Raw genomic sequence first — 14,871 nt, 5'->3', positions numbered from 1 at the left:
GTGATCAACCGTGATTGGACACGGCTGATCACTTGGTAAAGAGCCTCCGCTGGAGGCTCTTTACAGAGATTGGTGTAGCGGTGTGTCAGACTGATGCACCACACCACCGATCGCCGCGATGCTCGCCCCCCTCGGGCGCGCGGCGGCTGTTATCCTGCAGGGCGTCATATGACGCCCAGTCAGGATAACTGAACCACTGCCCGGCCGTCATTCTGCTATAGGCCGGGCGGGAAGTGGTTAAAGGCTTACTAATCAGAAGTGTTTTCAAGCTCTGTGCCTAACTCATTCCAACTTTTTTTTTAACCCCAACTAAAGCCTCGACAGAACACACGATCAGAATTTCGGATGACCGTTCATCTGTTTGTTGTTGCATGCTTGTCTCATTCCGAAAGTGAAGAGGTTACTCGCTATACAAAAATTTTCGTACGACAGAATACAACTTCAGATGTGACGTAATGTGTTGAAAGGTTTTGAATGTATTTTTTTGTTTCTGAGCATGCGTAGTCTTGCTCTTACGTTTTTTTTTTTTTACGAAAACCGTACTTATTAAACAAAAATCGGATGTTGAGTTCACATATGACAACAATTTTATAGTCTGCACATCCAGCTTTTGTCTGACGAAAAACCAGAATTGGCTGTGGAAAGCACCATACTAACGATCCAAAAATCAGAAGATCGTTCGGCAGATGAAATTTTCTTCTGATTTTCGTATAGTGTGTACGGGCCTTTAATGTTTACCGTCACTAGTCACAATGAAACCCCTCTACACCCCTCTGGGTATCCTTGTACTTCCACCACTACAGGCAGTACCGAGTTACAAACATCTGACTTACATCCCAGAGTTATCATGGGAAAAAGGTGTCTCCACTGAGGCTTTATCGTTAATCCTTGTTTTCATGATAACCCAAAATTTTCAAAATCCATTTGTCACTAGGACAGAAAGTGAGGTGAAATCTTCTGAAGAGGGATATAGACAGCAAAACAAACGTTACAGGGGTGTTAACCCTTCCCTATGTTATCCAAAAAAAAAAAAAGTGGAAAAAACATTTTTGTCCAGAGTTACACTTAAAAAATGTACATGTTCCAACTTACTTACAAATCCAACTTAAGAACAAACCTACAGACCCTAGATTCGTAACCCAGGGACTGCCTTTAATGGCAAAAGTGACATTAGTAGTACTTTGGCAGGAGTTATAATATTACGACTGGTCCAGGTTGTTTTTAGCAGTACAGAACATGCTATTTCTGTCCTCAGCATATGTTTTAGTTTAATGATTATATCTTCATAAAAAAAAGGACTTCCTCTTTAAATGATGGTTTTATATAAATGAAGAGGCTTAAAGGAATGTTGAAGCTGCTGTTGCTGACTTCCCTTCTGAAAATGCTTGTTTCTTGGCTGTCATAATGAGACAATGATACCGTGGTTTGGTTTCAACAGAACCCCTAATTTTCCACTTCTTGATTAGAGTTTGAACACTGCTGATTGGCATTCTTAATTCCCTGGATATCTTTTTATATCCCTTTCCTGTTTTATATAGTTCACCTACCTTTTCCCGCAGATCCTTTGACAATTCTTTTGCTTTCCCCATGATTCAGAATCCAGCACTGGATGAAAGATGCAAGGGTTGGTCAGGAGTCCAGAAATTCATTGACCTTTTATACCCACACACTAATTACAAGCAAACAGATCACAGGTGAGGATGGTTACCTTTAATAGCCTTTAATAGCCATTCAAACCCCTTTGTGTCAACTTGTGTGCATGTTATCAGACCAAACTCACCAGGGTATGTAAACTTTTGATCAGGGCCATTTGGGTAGTTTCTGTTGTGATTATGATTTTAAAAGAGCAAACAAAGTTGATTGATAATAAATGGCTTCAGCCAAACACTAACCATGAGTGAAAGAAAAGTTTTTGTGTTATCATTCATATTCTCTGAAAAAATGGCCAAGAAATCATAAATTCTGCCAGGTATATAAACTTATGAGCACAACTGTAATCACACAGGTCAAAGTGAAAGCAATAATTCTAGGTCTATTATTCATGGGTACCATTAAACTGATAACGTGCAGATGCTTTTAAAAATTGAAAATTTAGGGCACTGAAATTTGCTGTGTTTGTGTGCCCTAAAATCAACCAAAACAAAAAAGGTTTTAGGTATACATACACTTTAAATTGAGTCACTCTTTACTTTAGTTATCCAATCACGTGAATAGCAAATTCCTGTTCTCCTATTTCATCTGTGTATTGAAAGTGAAAGGGAATTTGCTCTTAACATGACGGGATAATGTTAGTGTACAGTATATTAACTCAATTTAATGATTTAGGCTGCATTCACACCTGAGCATTTTCAGCTTTTAAAACGGCAGAAAAAAAGCCAGAAAAACGCCCAACAAGCAAGATCCCATTCATTTTAATGGCACCTGTTCACATTTGAACGTTTTGTCACCTGAAGCAAAATGCTTTAAGCTCAAAAAAGTACATGAGCTTCTTTATAGTCAGATTACAGGCATTTTTCTGCTTTTTACATTGGTGACCTTTTGACCTGTACAAAATCGTGCCAAAAACGCTGTAAAATGGCATTAATTTCTGCCTGAAAACAAAACGCTCAGGTGTGAATGCAGCCTTAAGAGTCACAACTCTTTGGGTAAATATGCCTAAATTGATCTAATACTTTTTGAACCATTGAACTGAATCAAATATGCAGATCAGGCGTCTGACTTCACCTTTTTTTTCCCAATCTGCTTATTCTGGGTCAGTGATTCAATAAGTAAGAAAGCCTGGCAACTAACAATTTAGAAGAAGTAAGTAATTAGTAATTTTATTATATCTTCATACTATCCTCCTAGAGTACCAGTTATTTTTTGAAAGATAGGTTAGACTTATTGCTTGAAATTTCATGCAAAGCCTTGAATATCTTACAGTCCAGGTTGCCATAAACCTTATAGCTGGCATATCACATTTTGGATGAATACATTGAAAATGATTTAGACCCTACAACAATCCATTTTTTAAATGTAGATGCTGGTGGGTCACCTCGCTGAATTCAGCCCTGCTGTCGGCCCTGCTCATTACAAGGAGGAACCAGGGCTTTGGAGTCACATGACCACATGGAAAAATGTGTATTTAAATTGTGATTTATGCTTAAAGTGGACGTAATTCCAATGTCATCCTTTCTAAACTACTGCCATAGGGGTTATCTATAAGGATATACATGCCTCCTGCATGTATCCTTACTGGTCAAATGTCTCCCCTCTGTCTGTTATTAGACCCGAAAAACTGCATATTCTGTGGGTGGGTCTGTTGTCTGGAGCTCGGTGGGTGGAGTCGTGATGTCAGTAGACTCCCCACCCACCTCTACACTCCCCTTGTCAATATGCATTTTCTTCTGTGTATTTCTTACACTGAACTTCTGCTATGATCTCTAACATCCAGTGAAAAGACAGGAAAGTAACCACATGACTTCAGCATGCCAAATCATGCTGAGGTGTGGAACAGCTAATCCTTGCAGACCTGCTGAAGAAAGGAGTGGGGGTGGGAATTAAAAAATAATACATGTCTCTTAGGGTAGTGCATGAGATGTAAATCACCTGTCACTCACAGCAAGGGGGAGGATTTGACAACGTTTTTCTCAGTTTGTCAAGTTTTATCTCACTGAACAATGAAAGAGGATTGCTCAGAGCTGCATTAACTCTTTGTGGCAAGACTGGGCTCAAATGATAGGAAATCTTATATTCTACAGTATGACATAAAAAAAAAAAAAATTCGGGTTTACATCCACTTTAAATGTATACAGCAAAATAATTAAATTACTCATTATTGGATGATTAGCTTTGCTTTAGAAATTGTTTGCTTTTGTCCAGTTTAAACTCTTAGGTCTAACTCTTCTTTTAGAAGAAAATAATTATTTCAGCTCAACTTTTACTCTATGGGATTAGTGTGGGAAAGGAGATATATCAAAATGTAGAACAAGAAAATCAATAAGGTAAGGGATGAAAGCATTTTTCATGCAAAACAGGTAAGACCAAGAACATATTGAAGAAAGATGGGCAGAAATGTCTCAGAGGAAATGTTAGCAAAGCCTTTTTACACTTTATTGATAGCACGCACGACTGGGAGATGCAGTGACGTCTGGTGGAGAAATGAATTCCATATTCCCTTTGTGAAATGTGCTTCTCATCATTTACCATTTAAATGCATGGCCACATCAATGTAGAGAGACATACAAAGATTTAATTGCCATATAATTTATTGTGTAACCATGAAAATAGGCATGGTAAACCTTATGTTGTGTGTTGCACAATGGCATTTGTTGAGATGGCTTCATAGGTCTAATCAAGAAAAAAAAGGGGAAAAATGAAATCTAACGAAGCAGGTAGTGTTTCAAAGCACATCTACATAAAATAGCAGCAGCTGACCAGCTGCTAGTATTGTTGCTAATGAATTCTTATTTGGACATTAATTACTCTGGGCATGAATCCATACAGAGTACAACCACACCCCAGCTCCCTGCCTAGCCCAGCTTTATCAACAATCTGGACATGGGAACAGTTCCAACACATGCTGCCAATGGCACAAAATGACCCTGCTCTATGTTGGAAGTTCCATCTTGCACTCCTATTACGGTTTAATAACAGAGCTGGGAGTTTGGAAAAGATTCTTAATATCATGCCATACAGAAACTTTGTTATCAATAGGCATAACAGCCACAACATCTACAGGACTCACGAAACACTTCCATCATATTCCAAATGCTTTACTGGTTCACGGGAGAATGAATGAATGGTTCCTTTTTTAGAAAGGGGTTGAAAAATTATTCAAAAACATGAGTTTTGTTTATAGAAAGAAAATATTTTATGCACATCAAGAGTTCTATAATTTACTAGCACTTGAAGAGAGAGACCTGGTTGGATCACCTAGACCATGGGTGCTCAGCATGTGGCCCTCCAGCTGTTACGGAACTACAAGTCCCATCATGCCTTTGCTTTTGGCAGTCATGCTTCATGGATTTTGTAGTTCCGCTGGAGGGCCACATGTTGAGCACTCATGTCCTAGACCATGTGTAATTGCTACAGGATTAATCTCAAGCGTTTTAGAGTGCTGCTGGTCTACCTAACTTCAGTTGACAAAAAAAAAAAGCTCTTCACAGTTTGGCAACAGAGGAAACATTTGTCAATGGGGTTGTTTTTTACTTATGATAGTGTGTTGTGCTTTTGAAAAAAAAAAAGTTGCAGTGCACATAGTCTGGCACATTTGTATCACATGCATGTGCCTTGTAGGGGAGGGCAGCATCTTTTGGCATTTTCTATTATTTCTGAGTTTCAAAATGAACATGTAAATCAATAAGCATTACGTTATGTAATACTTGCATATGCTATTTAATGTGCTTATTAAAGAAAACTCCACCTAAGGCTTATATGTGAATAGGCGTATAAAAGTCCAACATTATTCAAATGTCTTTATTTACAAGTACACGCGCCCTTTTTATCTACCTTATTAGAGATTGGAAAATCATTTTTTTCACGCTTTTTCCACTGTAACCAAAGGATACGCAGCTCTCTTCAGCCCGCCAGTGCCAGAAAAAGTGTTTAATTGCAGTCTACATCACAACCCTCCAATGTAGGCCACCCATTGAACCACAGTTTTTATGAGCTTAAATATGTCTGTATGAAGGCTTATTGGAAACATAGGTGGTACAGTGTGCAGTGAATAGGAAGGATATCAGCAATGAAAACGATGGCAACCCTCTTGATCAATGTGAGCAATAACGCAGTGCTAAAGATGCATGTACAGGGTGACAGCGCTGCACCTATTTCTCTTCAGGGTAAATGAACATTGCCATCCTGTTAGAAGGAGGACTGTTCATGTGCAGACAGAATAGGTATTTTTTTTACATACATACATACAAACAAATTTAAATATATATATATATATATATATATATATATATATATATATATATATATATATATACTGTATATATATATTTTTTCAGAATCACGTTTTATTGTTTAACAAAGAAAACAATACAAACAAGCGTTAAGGTGTCTGACATCATTACAAAAAAAAAGTGATATATAAAGCAAGCTTCCAGCATTACTTCTTTATAATCGGTTTGACATCCCTATAGGCAGGTCCACCAACATTAATCGTCTACAGTAAATGCAAGAAGACTTTATTGCTACCTCCCCAGAATATCACTTATCAGAAAAATTAGAGAAAAAAATGGAGAACCGACAAAAGATAAAAATGAAGAAAGGAAGAAAGAAAAAAAAAGCAGAAGAGAAGAAAATAACTGAATAAGAAGAAACCATAGAGTAAATGTATATAACGAATACCAGATGCAGAGCAAGTGAATCAGGTTGGATATAAAGGTTTCCAGCAACTATGTACGAGAAAGAAATCTCATCATAAAAAAGTCGCTATCAATTATTTTATAAACATTTGTGGGGAATAATATAGCGTATACAATTGCGACACAAGTCATATTGTAATTGAATGTTATTAAAAATGTCCTTTCCTTTTCAATCTGCAGCTCTGTAATTTTAGGAAAATGCAATGCAATATGGCTACCTGGAGGTGTTCTGTACACAGAGTGTGTACTGATCACCCCCAGAAACATAATTTCCTGCTTGTGTGATTGGTTCACTGATAGAACTCATATTCTAGGCATGCCCTGCAACAAAATTGCTCCCAATAGGAACACGTCTAAAGGGATGCTGGCCCAGCAGCTTTCCTCATTAGTGCTCTGCAGGTGCACAGCTGATTGATAATTATGAAACCACTTCCATTAGATTCACTTTCCCACATGGACACAGACAAATAAACTCATTTCTTCAGAATAACAAAAGGTAGGAATCTACAACAAAGTTTGGTAAAATCCTCACCCAGAGGGGAATGTTTTATTTCTCAACGAAAGTAGAGTTACGCTTTAACGTTCACTGTCTTAGAGTTGGTACAGACAATTGTTGATTGATTAACCCCTAGCCAATCAGCTGCAGTTATTCCACTGCGGCAGGTCGCCTCTCCTGCGCAAATCACCGTAGCTGTACGTCAGCCCTTTAAACAGCTATAGCAGGCACACGCGCGCCAGCTACACGGCGGGGGACCCGATGTACGTGGCCGGTGGGCGTGATGTCCGCCGGCCACGTGCAATCGTGGGCACGAGTGCCAGAATGGGGATGTGTGTGTGTAAACACACACATCTCTATTCTGTCAGGAGAGGAGAGACAGATCGTCTGTTCCTACTAATTAGGAACAGCAATTTGGCTCCTCCTCTAGTCAGTCACACCCACCCCACACTTAGAAACACACATGAGGGAACACAATTAACCCCTTGATCGCCCCCTAGTGTTAACCCCTTCCCTGCCATTGACATTTACACAGTAATCAGTGCATTTTTATAGCATTGATCAATATATAAATGTCAATGGTCCTAAAAATGTGTCAAAAGTGTCCGATCTGTTTGCCGCAATGTCGCAATCCCACTAAAAAACACAGATCTCCGCCATTACTAGTAAAAAAAGAAATTAATAAAAAATATGTCATAAATATAGCCCCTATTTTGTAGACGCTATAACTTTTGCGCAAACCAATCAATATATGCTTATTGCAATATTTTTTTTTACCAAAAATATGTAGAAGAATATATATTGGCCTAAACTGAGGAAAAAAATTGTTTTTCAATTTTTTTGTGGGGGATATTTATTATAGCAAAAAGTGTAAAATATATTGCTTTTTTTTTTCAAAATTGTCGCTCTTTTTTTGTTTATAGCGCAAAAAATAAACGCAGAGGTGATCAAATACCACCAAAAGAAGGCTCTATTTGTGGGAAAAAAAGGTCGTCAATTTTGTTTGGGTACAGCATTACACAACTGCGCAATTGTCAGTTAAAAACGGTGCAGAGTCGTATCGCAAAAAATGGCCTGGTCATTAAGGGGGCAAATCCTTCCGGGGCTGAAGTGATTAAATCAGGAACATCTAGTAACTTAAACTTATATATTTATTTTCTGGTGCTAGCATCCCCGCATACATCAGAAATTGAGTTTCATGACGGCATCTTTAATAACTATTTATTGTTTCCAATTTTTATAGAATCTATGAAAAATGAAACAAAGTAGTTTTTAAACGTGTAAATGGCAGGCTAAAAAAAAGAATTACACTTGTACACCAATCCTTCTCCAATCAAAACCCTTAAAAAAAAAGTTCATTTTTAAACTGATTTATATAGCAAATGTCTGAAACAGCAGGACTGAAATTGTCTAATAAAATACAGAGATGTTTATGGTGATTTATACAGCCATGAGGTATTTAGCTGAAATCCACTGTGTGGCGTTCCATGTTTCTGTTTATTATCTTGATCTGCTCCCCTTAATTAGAAACAAAGTAAAACCACTAATAAGCTTTAATTATGTATTGTACGAGTAGGATGCATATTACTGACGCTACTTTTCACAGTTGGCTCATTCACAAGGAACTTGGCCAAATTTTGCTTCAAAGACAATGGGACTAGAGAAGGATCTGATAGAATAAATGTATGAGGTATTCCATCTATTAAAGAAAGACATGTACATGAAAGCTACATAAAATATTAATACACTTCAAAAAGTTTGAGGTCTATGGGGGTATGAAAAGAAAGGTGATTGCGTTCCTAACCTATATATAATAGTCCTCTGCGCTACTAAATAACCGTAAAAAGTATAAATTCGTGTAAATACTGCAAAACCTAAAAAGTGTTCACAACTACACAATTAAACAGAATTATGGTATCTGGTGGTCTTCAGTGTCAAAACCTTCAGTGTCTGAATATAAACAGTATACCAAACATAAATGTGAAAGATTAATTAATTATGAAAAAATAAAGTCCATTCATGTGATTCATCCAGTAATCCAAATAGTGTAAACAGTGAAAAGAGCAGTCTATTAGTGTTTTTTCAAACAACACAGCCGCTATCACCAACACCTCTGTGCTCACAGAACTCTCACCTCATAGGCGTATAACATAAGCCTTGGATATCAATTAGAAAAGGGAGATCAGCACGCTTTTCTTCCAAGATTTCAGCTGCGGCTTCCCACAAAGGATTCCTCCTCACATACAGGGTATTTTGTTCATCATGCAAAGAAAACAAGCCTCTAATGGTGCATTATCACTTAATTCCATGCCTGTATCCCTCTCAAGGTGGATTTGATTTAAATCAAGTAGATTTAAATCATGATTTAAATCACCAGTAAAAAGGCTTGATTTAAATCAACTCGATTTAAATCATAATTCTTAAAGCGCAACTGTATTCTCTGTCCCGCAGTGGCTCCTCTTCTGACCCGCTGTTGCCTCACCGACAGTCCCATTCACTTTAATGGGACAGCTGGTGATGGGGCAGTGACACAACAAGGTGAGGGACGTGGCGGCAGCAGGTGAGTGGATGCCCACTAACAGGCGCTGCCATAATGGATCTGAAATGACAGGTGCTCTTTAAATGTAAGCACTTATTCTTGCAGGTAGTTAGAATCTTTTTAATACTTGCATCCAAAATGAAGGTTTCCTATTTAGCACAATAAGCTGTCAGGTTAGTAAAACAGTGATATTAGAACCGATTCAATCATGCAGTTTGTGGTGTGCATTTTTTTTTTATAAATCTCTTTATTAGCTTTTCCCATACTAAGTACAAAACATACAAAATATATATTTCACAGCTTACATTTATCTGCTCTCTTCGGAGCTTCCATAAAATTCCACTAACATTCATTTCATCTAACACAAATGAACTTTTATACATTCATTTCTCCCCCTTTATTCTATGGTGTGGTTTATCCTCTCTTCATACCCTCTTTATCCTGAAGCCGTCATGGGATTCTCTATCCAACTTGCCCACACTCTTTCATATTTCTCCCCATATCCTCTATTACAATATGCCTCCTTATACAATGGCATTTTTCCAATATACCAACGAGGGAGCTTCCACCTTCTTCCAACTTAACACTATTGTCTTTCTTGCGTAGAATAGTAGTAGGCCCACCTGTACTCTCTTTCCTGTAGGAGTAATATTCTTCCTTACCAATCCTAATAAGCAGATCTCTGCCTCTTGTTCCAAAGATACTGATGTTACTATGGCAATTGTTCTCAGAACCTCCCTCCAAAATACCACTATCTTCGGACACGACCAAAATATGTGAATTATTATTATTATTATTATTATTATTATTATACAGGATTTATATAGTGCCAACAGTTTGCGCAGCGCTTTACAACATGGGGCAGACAGTACACTTACAATACAAATCAATACAGGAGGGATCAGAGGGCCCTGCTCGTTAGAGATTACAATCTAGAAGGGAGGGTCAAGTGGAGACAAAAGGTAATAACTGTGGGGGATTTCCTGGAATGTCTGCGCATCTCCAACAGTTTTGGGGATTTAATGGGGAGATCTTATATAGCTTATATGGTGTATAATAGCTCCTTTGTTATACATGATAGCTCCTATGTTATTTTAAATTGTATTAGTTTGTCTCGAAGTGATACTAATATCCGAAGTGGGAACCTCCATATCTCCTCCCAATTTTCTTCTTTTAAATTTGGGACATCTCTTTTCCAACTTTTGCATAATTTGCTCATGTCAGACAATGTGATTCTTGATGAATAAATACACAAAGTTGAAATTGACTTCTTTTCCTTACCATTTGCTCTAAACCCATTAATTGTGGGGTACCCTCAGGGAACTGAGCTGATAAGGCATGGACAAGCTGCATATATCTGAAAGTATAACTCCCAGGTATATTCCAACATTGCCTCATTTCTGCAAATGAGGCAAATTTTTCCCCATGTATTACTTCCGATAGCTTTTTAACCCCAAATTTAGTCCATGCCCCTGGATCTTGAATAGAGCGTAGATGTGGCAACTCGGGATTTCTCCATAATGGAGATAGATTAGTTTTCGAGTGTCCCTCTTTTACTATGGCAGCTTTCCATAATTTTTACTGTTGTTGTCATTGAGGGGGTCAAATCCTGCATGGATCCCCCCCCCCCCCATACAGCAATCCCTGCCTCCACCGATTGGACCACTGCTGCTTCCAACATTGTGGCAGAGTCAAACCCATCTGGGTTCAACCATCTCCCCACCGTCACTAACTGTGTAGCTAGATAGTACTTATAAAGGTCTGGAAAGGCCTATCCCCCCTGTGCTACTGGTCACATCAGTGTACTTAATTTAATTAAGTGTTCTTGCATAGCAAGACCACTTATTGTTATCTCACATATATATTATTCTTATTATTATTATAGCCAAATTTACCACCCTAACTCCTCCCACAGTTTTTACACTACATAGACAAGTAATATACCGAAACGTGCGGATTGTTCCCGAATGGTGTGTTCTTACTTTGTGGAACGTTTCGCTGAATGGTTCACGAAATATCGTAGTTTTTGCGGCGAAATTGGTCCCATAGGAATGAATGGGGAAACTAGAGTGGGAGATGGCAAAAGCTGGAAAATCAGAACATGATTTCTAAACTGCCGCCACTCCCTCATTTTCAAGCCCACCTACACAAATCTTATATCAAAACGTTCAGCTATCCCTGCTGCCACTAAACATGTCCACGGCTAAGCCATAGTCCTGATAGTTTTCACAATATGACCATTTGTTTGCAACTCACGCCGTCCATTGACATTCATTGAAACTACACTCTAGCCCCTTCAAATTTGAAGGGCAATTTCTAAACTGCGACCGTGCCTCCATTTTTAATATTTCAGAGACATACTATGTATCAAAATCTAGGTCTGGGTCTTGTGATTCTCACAATATAAAGATCTTCGCTGTAGGATGTATAGTTTTTAAAATATGGCCATTTGTTTAGAGGTCATTTCAGGAAATTTTAGCCATTAATCAGAGTGTGCTGTGTTTGTTTTGTTGCCATGGTTACCAAAGCTTCTGTTATACACAGGGGGGGAGGTGGCTGGAGCATCTCAGCTCTGATTACAGAGCCCGGGGGAGGGGACAGACACACCATGTACTGATTTATAATAGAGGAATATGATGGGCCAGTTTTGATGGGGTAATTCTGATGGGGCAGTTTTGATGAAGTAGTATTTGTGAAGCATAAACAGGGCATGAGCGTTGCTAGGAAACAGTGGTTGTAAACACAAGATGCTGAGACACCCCAAATGCATGTGACTTCATCTGCTAGACTTGATAATGCTTGTAGACTCCTCCCACAGTTTTTACACTACAGAGACAAGTAATATACCGAAACGAGCGGATTGTTCCCGATTGGTGTGCTATTACTTTGTGGAACGTTTCGCTGAATGGTCCACGAAATGTAGTTTTTGCGGCGAAATTGGTCCCATAGGAATGAATGGCGAAATGTTCAAAACTAGAGTGGGAGGTGACAAAAGCTGACAACCCCATGATCAGCCAAAACATTATGACCATCCCATGATCAGCCAAAACATTTATGACCGCCCCATGTAAAAAATAATATATTTTTGAAAACAAAAAAATAATTTTTGAAAACAAAAAAAATAATTTTTGAAAAAAAAATAAAAATTTTTGAAAAAAATAAAAATAAAATCATTTTTGAAAAAAAAAAATTTTTGAAAAAAAAAATTATTTTCGAAAAAAAAAATCATTTTTGAAAAAAAAAATCATTTTTGAAAAAAATGTTCAGCTCTTTCAGCTAATGATGAGACTTCAACTTTTTTTACTACTATTTATATTTTTTAAAATATTAAGCTTTTTAACACTTTTCACAGTTACTCCAAGAAAGAAAAAAAAATTCATTTTTGAAGAAAAAAAAATCATTTTTGAATAAAAAAAAATCATTTTTGAAAAAAAAAATTACTTTTGAAAAAAATGTTCAGCTCTTTCAGCGAATGATGAGACTTCAACTTTTTTTACTACTATTTATACTTTTTAAAATATTAAGCTTTTTAACACTTTTCACAGTTACTCAAGCCACTCCACCCCACCCAGTTACTCCGCCCACTCCAGTTGTAGAGGCAAGAACACTTTCACAATTTCCCCAGAAATTGTACCTTTTCTAGTTCTAGCTGTTTTTTTTGCCCATATAAAGGCAGAAAACATACCATGCAGCTGTGTAAAAAAACTCTTGGACAACCATTTTGGAGTATTTCCAAACAGATATAGAGTTTGTAGTGTACATAGATTTGCAAAAAAATGGGATAAATAAATGAATATTCCTGAACTTTGTTTTATCTCATTATTACTGTGAAATTGTGTGAATGCATCAATGCAGTGCATCTTATATTGCAGAATATACAGACTCATGCTACATAACTAAGCTCCATTTCATGCTGAATAAACTAAAGTATTAATGTATCCTAAATAGAAAACTAGCTTTAGATAGATTTTTACCCCAAAGGTATTTTATTAAAATAAATTTGATAAAAATAAAAAAAAATCCGATTTAAATCAAAACAATTTGATTCAAATAAAAATCAGATCAGGTTTTTTTGATTTTTAAAAAAAAAATCATTGATTTTTATCCAACTTGCTCCCTCTATCAAGCTACCCATATACAAGAGGAGACAGTTGTCCAGTCTGGCCATTTATGTTATTCCTCATGTCAGTAAGCTCTGTACGTGACCAGTAGTCAATCCCTCTTAGGTAGAAAAAAATGATCAGGCAGGTTAGACCATCCAGTAATTTTAGGTTAGAAGACCTGGCACATTTGCTATTGCTCCCCCATGTGCTAAGCATTTGCCTCTGTCAATGTTGCTCTTCTATCTCCTGTCATTTCCTCTCTGTCCTATCATTGACTGAACAGAAGCCAAATATTTCTGTTTAGGATGACATTGCTTGATAGAATTGTCTGAGAGAGATTTGCATGACAGCTGGTGTCAACATGTCACATTTCCATACAAAATTGTATTGTATCTTGGGAAAAAAACCCTTGTTGTGCTTTCACGTTTCAGTTTCAATAATGACATTTTATGAAGACAGGATGCTTTGAAACTTAATCCACTTACTGTAATAAATTATATTGGCAAAGTGCATTTTGCACTAAATTCTCAGTGCATATGGAGCTATTCATTAATATGTTAAGATGAAAGAGAGGCCTGTACAAAAACCTGTTCCTGGTAGCAGACAAACAATTTGCTAATAATGATTTTGGCATCTTTAGTTCAAGGTCAATTAGAAAGTAAATTGGTAAATTGCTAATGTAGTTTGATGCTTCTAGGTCAAAAGAACCATGTACTTTTCTTGCTGAACAGAATTTGATTTTCCATGTCAAAATTACAGACACAATTGAAACAAAATACTTTCTACAGTATGTACAAAATATCATAATGGTAAATTTTCTGATCATTAAATATAGACAATTGTTTTGGTCAGACTGACAGGTAAACTCTTTTAATCCTTTTCCGTAAGGTTTTTTTTTTCAGATTTTGTAAGTAGTGAGGATAAAAAGACTACCAATTTCTTGCAGTTTGTTTTGCAACGGTTGTAATATTACTTAACTTTTTTATGTCAAATTATGTTTCCTGCTGCCTTACTCTGCTAAAAAAGTGCTATACCTGCCAAAATAAGAAGGATTTTACAGTCATGGGTTCTTATCTGGGATTCCAGGGGACAGTAGCATAGTTCTGATGTCTTAATAGCGTATAGCTGGGGTAAATGGAGTGTAATCTTAGTTATTTGTAGCTATTTTGTGTTTAAAAAATATAATCTTACATAATATTGTTTGCTTTTGTAACTATAAAGTATTTTCCCCTGTGCTCTGTTTTCTGCTTATTCTTTCCTTTATATGTGGACAGAATAGTCTTCAGGTGCAAATAAACGCAAGAAACATTGTACTGAAAAACATTTGGACAATCTTCATGAAATGATGATGAAAACAAATACAGTTAACATGTGATAAAT

The sequence above is a fragment of the Aquarana catesbeiana genome, linkage group LG04, assembly GCF_042186555.1.
Source record: "Aquarana catesbeiana isolate 2022-GZ linkage group LG04, ASM4218655v1, whole genome shotgun sequence".
NCBI lineage: Eukaryota > Metazoa > Chordata > Amphibia > Anura > Ranidae > Aquarana > Aquarana catesbeiana.
This window is presented reverse-complemented; position numbering follows the sequence as displayed.